Here is a 10906-nt window from a genome sequence, read left to right as displayed (position 1 = left end):
ACTTTCGATCCTTCTGTCAAAGCCACCTGAGTTGCTGAGGTTACAGGTGTGTGCCACTCTACCTGGCTAGTTATTAGATTTTAATCAACAGACCTAAAGACCTTAACATTTGGATCAGTTCATTAGACACTGATTTTGGTGATGAGCACTTTTCCCAGTTCATTGTCATTGATGACCAATACCTTTATAAAATTGAAATACTAGAATGATGTAAAAATGAAAATGAAGACATTTTCAAGTCAATGGATGAAAGTGAAAAACAGAAATATGCTTTTTTAAACTATTAGTTTCAACAGATGTACCATTATTGTCAAATTTGTCTAAGCACTGTAAATTCTTCCTCTCAATTCCTGTGTGTATCTTTCCATGTACTGTATCAAGCAGTTCTTGGATCTGTGCCTGTATACAGACCTGGTTTGGAGTAGATATGCTGTGAATCCATGTGCTCCTCTTGGCCTCCTGTTGTTTAACCTGGGCTGCAAATTGGATAAGGGAGTGCAATGACTTCCCTAGTCTCACCCTCATCTGCCTTTGAAGAGGCCTACAGACTATAATCAAAGTAATGCCATCTCTTACCTGTAGTGTAGTGTCATCTCTTACCTGTAGTGTCCTGATGTCATGCCTGACCCCTGTCCCTAAATTCAGTGGGTCTGGTTTCATGTGATCACTCCAGTGGTACATGTTGGGGATCCCAGGAAGAGTGCCTCAGGTGAGCCAGGGAAAATATCCTTGTTTGACACAGACATGGATGAAATAATTGATAACCTCCAGCACATTTGACAGTTATGGTCACAACAGTGAAGTTTAACAGAAAATTGTTAGTCACACTGAGTCCCTTGTGGCAAATGCAGACAACTTAAGCTTATTCATGTTATTTTTTTTTTTTCAGTTCAAAACTCTGATTTTTCAGGTCACTTTAGGATTTAGAATTCATTTAACATTTTATTCAAACTCACGTCAAGGCTTCTTTCCCACTCTTTTTTTTTTTTTTGTCTTTGGTGGTGGTGCTGGGGATTGAACCCAGGGCCTTGTGCATGCAAGGCAAGCACTCTACCAACTGAGCTACATCCCCAGTCCCCTTCCCTCTTTGCCAGTTGAGTCTAACACCCCAGGGAGTGGACACAGTCCACACTCAGAGCCTTCGGGGAAGGGATGGGGTTCAGCTGCCTAGTCTTTTCTCCCAGACGTGGATGGCACCGAGACTCTGGTGTTTTGGGCATAGTCGGCATGGCGGGTGCTTCAGGAGATGGAGAGCTGGCATTTCCAAGCTGTTGCTGCTCCTCTTGCGCATTCTCTGGCCCCCAAATCCCCCAGAACTGCTGCAGCCCTTCACCCATGCTGGGGGCCAACTGTGTCCACTTCTGATGCAGGAGTTTATAGGAGCTTCTTGGCGGACACTTAGGTTCTCCTTCCCCCCACCCTCCCCCCCCCAGTAATTTCTGCTCTTAACCCAAAGGATTGTGGGAAACTTCAGCACCATGTCGCCAGACTTTAGGGCTTGGGTCTGGTCCCTCAGCCCTTTTGACATCCATTGTTCGGCTCTTTTTCTTTTGAAGGCCAGGAAGTGTGAGGACTATCCAGTAAAGCTATAGCCTCCATGAGTCCCTTAGGAAGGGGCAGGGGCACATTGGTATAGATGTTGAGGAAGAGATGAGGGACTGGGGAGAATTGAGGTTGGCTGTCTAGATCACTTGGGTCCCAGACCAGAGTCTGGATGCTCCCCTGGAATGGGAGAAGAGGGTGTGGTTCCAACTTCTGCCTACAGGCTGTCCTGGGTGATCAAGAGAACTGGAATGGGCCAGGATGGAGTAACGATGGCTTGAACTTGGGTTAGCTCCCATCAGGTCAAACTGGGGTAAAAACACTTTGGCTCCGAGAGACAGGCCTGCAAGAGACTCTATACTCACCTCCTTCCCAGATAGCCTTCTTGCTATTGATGGTCCCTCTAGCTGGAATACATGGAGTTTTGTTAATGGCTAAGGTTGTGGCCTAGATACACTGACACCTCCAGGTACTCTGACCATTCCTGACACCAGCCACCTTAGGTACCTACCCTGACTCTTTTTGACTTGTTAACCACCCCTGCCAACTCTCAAGCCCCGAGTCTATCTCACCACAGCTTCTCTTCATGGGGAAGGAAGGGGACAATGTTGAGATCATTCTAAATCCATCAGCCCTCAGTTATCTTTTATATTCTTTCAATCTCTTGTCTGTGTCTTCCAAAGTAAGGAAATGTGGAAGCTGCCATGAAACCCATATCTAATGAAACTAATGTTTGCTGTTAAGAAATCAGGATAGTGGTTGTATTTGGAAGGGACATGAGGTACAAATAATATTCTCTGTGTTGATTAGGATGCCGATTATATGGCTGTGTTCACTTTGTGTAAGCTCATTGAGTTGATGATTTGGCCTTAAGAATCTTAGGAAATTTCTTATTATCCAATATCCAGTATGTCATAGTGGTTGGGCAATGGCCTGGCAAGGAAACAGATTCTCCTCCAGAAACTCCAGAGTAAACAAAGCCTTGTTGACAGCCTGATTTAAAAAAATATATATATATATATATATATATATATATATATATATATATTATTTTACTTTTTTGGTATTGGGGTTTGAACCTTGGGGTGCTTTACCAGTGAGCTACATCCTCAGTCCTTTTTATTTTTTATTTTAAGAAGGGGTATCACTAAGTTTCTTGGGGCCTTGCTAAATTGACCTCAAACTTGCAATCTTCCTGCCTCAGCCTCCAGAGTCACTGGGATTACAGGTATATGCCACCATGCCTGGCAACTGACGGACCGATTTTAATTCTGAACTCCAAAACTAAAATCAGATAATAAATTTGTGTTGTTGAGCTATGAAGCTTATGGTAATTTATTACAGCAACAACAGTAACTAACACAGACTTGTTTCAGAGCAAACTAGGTTCCAGGCAGGCCCTGAGGGTGATCACATAGCCAATGATGGAAGAAACTCTAGGATTCCAATTCAAGTTTGCCAGCATTCAGAGACCAGATATTTTTCACCAACCTAGTTTTTTTTTCATTGCAAATAAAATGTAATAGTCTGATAAGATTGATATTATAAACCTTTAAATTTCCCTAAGGACAATTCTAGAAGCTCAGTGCATGATCCTGGTTGCCATAGGTCATTGATATAGGTTGAGTCATGATGTTACACTGATTCTGTGTCCTTGCTTGGCTACTCACAGTCTACTACTTGATATGTTTAGGCCCATGGGCAGCTTTATAGGTACTCAATGAATTCCAGGTAGCTAAGGAAAGGAGTGATCTTCCTCCATATTACTCCATTTATTCCTAACTAGGGATCAACTCTCCAATTAACCATGGCATATGCATTTTCCTTTGGAAATGAAATACGTGAATTGTCACATGTCAAGAGTGCTTCATGAGAAGGAAATTCTAAAGTGAATTCTTTTTCAGTAGGGGTAAGATAGGGCTGGAGCGTAACTGAATGATGAAATGCTTGCCTAGCATGCATGCAAGAGGCCCTGAATTGTGTCTCCAGCTACATAGCTACACACACACACACACACACACACACACACACACACACTAAAGTAATTTGCCTTTTTAAAACTTTGATGGTGAAATATGCTGGTTCTCTAGTCTAAAGCTGAATATTTACCTATTATATCAATATTTACCACCAATTTATCTGTAGGTAAATTTTAAAGTCAGGATTGGTTTGACAGAAAATCATATAGGATTAGTAGAACTCACTTTGAGAGGTAGCTTTAATGTAAGCAAGGCACAAAAAACAGCTTAAAATATCCAAATATTCAATCTAGGTGCTTCAGAAAACCATGTTTGGAAAAGCTGTGTTGATTGTTTCCTGCCTGAAAATGGCGATGGCCTACAGGACATCTCCATCTTTATTTTGCCCTAATCCTTTGTCTTCTCCTACTCTGCACCGTTTTCAGAGTGTATGTCAGTCATTTCTGAGTTGATATTGGGCCAAGACTCAAGATCATTAAGGCTTTAAACAGCCACCATGTGGTCACAACTATGACTACAAAAGTCCCCCAGGAGACACACACAGTGATGAGGCCAGCCAGACTCATGCATACTATTTGGGTTTGGTGCCAAAATCCCATTTGGAGTTTCTAGACCTGGTGACTTGTGCTAGAATACATAGCACTAAAAATGTTCCTTTTTTTTTTTTTTTTGCCAGAGGCCTAACTAAGAGAATCTTCTCCAGATCTTTTCACTCTGGTGGCAAAAAGAAAGGAAAAAAAAAATGGAATTAGTAGGATGGATTCTTCTCCCCGAGCCCTAGGGTGAGGTGGTCTAATGCTGTACTGCAGGCCAGGCTTTTCTTTACAAAAATAAACAGAGGGTGGCAAGTGGTGAGACGAGGCAGAGGACGGAGTTCATTGCCAGTGGGAGAGAGGGCTACTCTCTTGCTAGTAAGGCAGCACAGGGGAAAGCCTTTCTCTTCTTTTTTTCTTTTTTTTTCTGTTTATGTTTTGGTGCTAAGGATTGGATGCAGGGGCATTTACTCCTGAACTATATCCTCAGGTTTTAAAAATTTTTTATTTGGAGACAGGGTCTCGATAAGTTGCTGGGGGTCTTTGCCAATTTGCTGAGGCTGACCTTGAACTTGTGACCTTCCTGCCTCAGCCTCTTGAATGACTGGGATTACAGGCATGTGCCACTGTACCCAGCCTGGGGAAGTCATGTTAATGAGACAAGTTAAAAAAGACAGAAAAATACACCCTACTGTCATGTATACCTAAAAAGAAGAAATAGAAGAAGAAGAAGAACGAGGAGGAGGAGGAGGAGGAGGAGGAGGAGGAGGAGGGGGAGGAGGAGGAGGAGGAGGAGGAGGAGGAGGAGGAGGAGGGGGAGGAGGGGGGGAGGAGGGGGAGGAGGAGGGGGAGGAGGAGGAGGAGGAGGAGGAGGAGGAGGAGGAGGAGGAGGAGGAGGAGGAGGAGGAAGAGGAGGAGAAAACAAACAAACAAACAAAAAATGGGACCTCCAAGAAACCCAATTCAGCTAGAGAAGCATAATGTTTTGCCTGTTAATTTATCACACCACTCAGAGTTCTATCCTTGGCCCCAACACTATGGCTCAACAAGGCCCTCAGGATTTTACCTGGCTTCTCCTTAGGGAAAAGAGCTGGGAGAACAGGAGGCTTCATCTAACCCCAGAGGCTGACAATGCATATTGTCCCAGAGTTGGGTAATGCTTTGGTCACACTGACCTCCAGGCCTGCCCTGGGTTATCAGTGGCAGGGGTGAATCAGAAGCTGCTCCTCTTCCCCACCAGCCTTCCTTCCACACTGCCTGTGCTGCCTCATTCCTCCCACATTCCTCTTCAGGGAGGCGGGCGGTGGGAGGACTGCTGCTCTGCATTGTGCTGGGCTGGGTCTGAGAGCCGGTGCTGCATGCAGTACAGCTGCAAGCAGGAATCAATTAAGCGGCTATTAGGTTCCCACTCTCAGGCAGTGACACAGTTGGCTTCACACTGACTTTGTTACATATGAAATCCCCAAAGAGAATAATACCTTATCTAAACTTTCATTATATTTTGTAGTACAATGAATATAGATCGATAATAAATTTTGTTCTAATATACCATTAGTTTCAGAAGAATTTTCCCCCTTTCCTTTTTCTCTATCAAGAAATCAAATTATAACTCTATAAAAAAATAAGATTCTTTTTTTTTTCTATTTAAGAACTCTGTGAAGAGAACAATGGCTTCCTTTTAAGTATTAACATTTTAGCTTCTATTTAAAAATAAGCTCTGGGGACTTTATACAATGAAGAATTAAATATATTTCTCAGAACACAAACTTATACTGGGATATCGTGAAAAATTATCCTCTTCTACATGGCAATGGAATTAGACCACATGTTATTAAATTAAAATAATTTAGTTTTTAATTGAAATTAGGGAGTACATCAAACATATAGATAAGAATGTAAAATAAAGTAAATGAAAATCCACCATATACCTACCCAAAATTTTATAAAAATAATATTATGCTTTATATTTCTAAATGGTTTCTGAGGAGATGATATAGGTATAACAGAGACCACCTTTATTTCCCCCCAATCCCATTGCCCTCTCTTACCCTTGGAGATAGGTACTATCCTGAATTCAGTGCTCATCATGGTTTACATATTTTTTACTATGTGTACATAGGAAATATAGTCTTATTTTGCAAAATTCTGTACTGTATATATCCTTCTCCAACTTGATTTTTAAACTCAAAATACCAGAAAGGATTTTTAAACTGTGGAGCGTGGGGTGAAGAAAGAGCTAGATAAACCCCAAGTCTTTAACTGGCATGCAAAGCCTTCAGGTGTTACATGAACTCCTAAAATTATAGACACATGCCCATTTTTTTTTTCCTTAGAGAAAGGTCCTTAGTTTGTATAAAATCATCAATTCAATCTTTGACCCTGAAAGGTAAAGAACTACTTGTACCATTAAGGTACAAAGTTGCTTTTTAAAAATCATGATGTATTATTTATTTCTTTATTTTATTCTATATGTCTTCAATTTTTTTTCCTCTGTAGAAGCTTATTCAACTTTAAGTAGCAAAACCAATGAAGTCCTGTGTTTTATTTATTCATTGTGTGTGTGTGTGTGGGGGGTGGTACTAAGGATTGAATCCAGGGGCACTTTACCACTGAGCCACATCCCCAACCCTTTTTATTTTTTATTTACAGCAGGGTCTTACTGCATTGCTTAGGGTCTCACTAACTTGCTGAGGCTGGCCTTGAACTTGTGATCCTTCTGCGTCAGCATCCCCACTGGGATTACTGGAGTGTGCCACCGCACCTAGCAAAGTCCTGTATTTTAATATATCATATATATTATATATAGCAGAGTGTTATATATATAAATATATGATATATTTATATATATAACACTCTGCTATACAAAATAAAATTTATAGAAATTTCTATCTAGTACACCTAAATAAACACGATGTTCTTTTAGATATAGCATTGTAAAAAAAAAAAAAAAAAGATGATTCTAATGCTATTAGAAGCCTGATTTCTTTTGCGGAGGGGATCCATTCAGCAATGCACATTTTGAAGGCTGGAAATGACTTAATAAGACTGCAGGTGCCATTTTGACCGCTAGAGGGCACTAGCACAACTAAAAATAAAGAAGACATCTTTTTGTAGTAAAATATAAATGCCAGAGGAGTCGCTTGCAAGATCTTCACATATTTATTTATTTCTGTTTACAGATTTTCACATCAAGCTCCTAATATATTTTAAAACTTTCATGTTCAGGCTCTTAACGTTATAAATCTCATAAAACAAATGTGAAGCAGCCTGAAGGGGAGACCTTAAATAAATGAAGTGGGAACATCACAGCTGGATTCTGGCTCCTGATCTAGTCATTGGATTTTCAAGACCTCAATTGCTGGTCAATTAATTTATATAATTATTAATAAAGAAACATGATTTAGGGGTGCACATAGAAAAAGACAGTATTTTCATTTAAGACTTTACTAAAAATGCTTTGCTATTGCTTGGGCAGTCACTGTTCACCTTCCATCTTTGCGAATGTTCCATATCTTTTGTCCTTCCTTTGGCCAATTAAGAAGTAAACTGTGGGCATTTTGCATACTGTAGGCTGTGCTGCTGGGACTTTGGTAGAAAGCAGTTGTTTCACAGGAACCTTTCCTATCACGCACTTACTTTTCTGTGTCTACTGAATGCACTAAGGTCGGAAGGATACATTTTCCTTCTCTTAATTGAGAATTACTCCAGGGCTTTTTATGTGCTAACTGCCAATTTCCAATTAAGAACTAAGAAAAGCCATTGTAACCCAGCATTTTAACACTAGCACATTGAAATAACTCGTATTGGTAAAGCACTTTACAATTTTCCAGAAGTATTTATCTACAAAACTCATAATGATTCCTTGAGATAAGAAAGTGATACATAGTTATTCCTAACAGGTGGGTTAGAAAACCAAAACTTCCATAGCATTCCATGCTATAGACTATTGATGACAGTGGTTGTCCCTAGATCATGTTAATAAATGGTGGTCCTCTCTGCCAGTTTTTCTTATTTTTAGTCTACTTTAAGACTTTTTGTATTCATTTTCCCATTCCTTTCCTACTTGTTTGGAATAGATTTCTTTTTCATGTCGTAGGAGAAGCAAAGGGGGTGATCTCCTTCTTGCCCATCATAAAGGGACACAGCTGACACCCCTCTATCAAAAGACAGATTAACAAGACAAGAGCCTAGGAAATTTACTTGATCAGTTTTTATGGGACACAGGAGCCTTCAGATTGAAGATCCAGAGTCTTACGGTGAGCTGTTTATTTGAGGCCTCTCCTGCAGGCCTGCTTCATATTTGCTTCATGGGACTGATAATACTAAAAAAACTTGAACGTGAAACTTTTAGATTCAGCAAAGCAAGAAAAGCTGTGTAGAAATGTGATTGGAGAGGAAGGGTGTGAGGTAATACTGATAGGCTGCGTGGGGGAAACCCCCGCGAGACCTGTCCATACTGATTCTTCTTGGCTCTCTGGGGTTGGAACCTTTCTGAAATTGGGGTCTTATGACCTACTACCAAACAACGTGGGTCTGAGAATTGCTTTATGGCTCCCCCCAAGACAGAATGGCTCAGAAAGATTATTATTTTTAGGCTTTATGGCTTGCTTTGGGGAAAGGAGGCTCCAGCATCTGTGGCCCGCCTTGGGAAAGATCCCCATCCATGGGCGTTTTCATTTTAGAGGAGGTAGGGTGCATAATAGTGAAGAAGCAAATTACGTTGGTAGAAGCTGACCAAGTGTGGGGTGTTAGAAAAGATGAAGAGCAGAGCAGCGTGAGTCAATGCAGGGGTGCTTCTCTAACCAGGTCACCCTTCCTGAGAAGGGGCAAGGGGTTTGCTCCAGCATCATTCAGGAGAAGGATCAGGGAACAATTACAAACCCACGGGTGTCTGGTGCATTCAGCATCCTTTAGGAGGAGGCAGATATAACTGGAGTAAGAAGGGGACAAAACGATGAGTACAAGGTCGGAGAGCTGTGCTGTGGGGGCAGCCTATGCCACAATAAGGAATTTGGCTTTCACCTTGAGTTAAGCAGGTGGCCATGGAGCTGGAGAACATGATCAGAGCAAATTTTTTTTTGGCGGGGGCCGGGGGTTACTGGGGATTGAATCCAGGGTTGCTTTACCACCGAGCCAAACTCTAGCCCTTTTTATTTTTTTATTTAAAGACAGGGACTCATTGAATGGCTTAGGGCCTCACTAAATTGCTGAGGCTGGCTTTGAACTTGTGATCCTCCTGCCTCAGCCTCTTGAGTGTGTGCCATAGAGTAAACATTTTAACAGGATCACTCTGATGGCCATACGGGGATAAGACTGTGTGCGAGTTGGGAGAAGAGGTAAATAAATGTAAAAGACAAAGAGTTGATCATGATCTCAATCCAGATGAAAAGCAACAGTGAGCCAGCCTGATCTTATGTATTTATTTATTGCAGTGCTGGGGTTAGAACCCAGGGCATCATGCATGTTGGGCAAGCACTCTATCAGAAAGGAAGGAACAGTGAGATAACAGGAAGGAGGTCTAGAGTCCCGGGAAGAAAGACAGGATAGAAGCTACCCACTGAACTCCATCTGCAAACACTGCAACCCTCACGCATTTGCTCAACCAGAAGCATGGAATGGCCTCGCATTGTGGAGATTTTCCTCTGAAAGAAAACTGAGCCGGGTGTGGTGGCAGTGGCCTGTAATCCCAGCAGCTCAGGTAGGTGAGACCGGAGGATCGTGAGTTCAAAGCCAGCCTCAGTAATAACAAGGTGCTAAGCACTTCAGCGAGACCCTGTCTCTAAATAAAATACAAAAAAGGGCTGCAGATGTGGCAAAGTGGTTGAGTACCCCTGAGCTCACTCTCTGGCTCTCCCTCCCCCCGCAAAAAAGAAAACTGAGGTGTGTGTGTGTATGTGTGTGTGTGTGGGATTTACCTATTCACATCCTCCCCTCCTCCATCAGTGACAAATTTGCTTTGTTTTAAAAAGTCTTACTTTCAGCTGGGTACAGTGGCGTGCCCTTGTAATCTCAATGACTTGGGAAGCTGAGGCAGGAGGATTGCAAGTTCAAGGCCAGCCTCAGCAATTCAGCAAGATCCTATCACAAAGTAAAAGATAAAAAGGGCTGGTGATGTAGCTCAGTGGTGAAGTACCCCTAAGTTCAAGCCTCAGCACACACACACTCACATTCAAAAACCTTAGTATCAATTAAATTTTATCATCTAAGAATAAAAGAATGAAATTATTTGTTGAAATAATTTAAACCATCAGGTCTTACTTCTGTACTTGTTAGAATTTTATCATTCTTAGTCATGTATCACTTGATTATTTCAGTAATCTCTGAGATCCAAAGAGCTTGCATTATCTCATGAGTGCAAAAACTGAGGCTTAGAGAAATTAGTGTAATTACTTTCTTGATATATTCAGCATTGAAGATTTCTACAAAATATATACTTTAAAAATGTGCATCTGGGACTAAACTTTGAGGCATACCATATCAGCATGAAGGCTATCAATTTTATCTGAGCTTTTCTTATAAAGGTAATTATAAAGACATGCATTAAAGAACATTTATTCCTGAGGTTTCTGGAAAAACCTCAGAGAATTTTTACCCAGACAGTACATTTTACATTTAAAATTCATAGGAAAATGGATAGAATGGAAACAGAGAAATCTTTTTTTATGGGAAGCTTTACAAGATTTACCAAAATTTTAAAAACTTTTGAATGTCCATCTTTGATCTAGCAAACCTATAAGTAGAAATTAAACTGACAAAATAATTACAGATAAAAGGAAAGGGTTAGGGGTATATTTATTATGTAAAAAAACAAATTGAAGATAGCCTAAATAAATATTGTTGTGTCAAGACAAT

At 40.9% G+C, this 10906-nt stretch overlaps 1 non-coding gene across 1 annotated transcript; it reads right to left on the bottom strand.

The window, feature by feature from the left end:
* Nucleotides 1–999: 999 nt before the first annotated feature.
* Trnaa-ugc (transfer RNA alanine (anticodon UGC)) lies at nucleotides 1000–1072 on the bottom strand. Its single transcript has one exon. It is a non-coding gene; the product is annotated as a tRNA-Ala (tRNA).
* Between the last annotated feature and the right edge of the window lie 9834 nt (nucleotides 1073–10906).

This window comes from Ictidomys tridecemlineatus, chromosome 7, assembly GCF_052094955.1.
Source record: "Ictidomys tridecemlineatus isolate mIctTri1 chromosome 7, mIctTri1.hap1, whole genome shotgun sequence".
NCBI lineage: Eukaryota > Metazoa > Chordata > Mammalia > Rodentia > Sciuridae > Ictidomys > Ictidomys tridecemlineatus.
The sequence above is the reverse complement of the archived record's forward strand: the minus strand, read 5'-3'. Positions and strand labels throughout refer to the sequence as shown.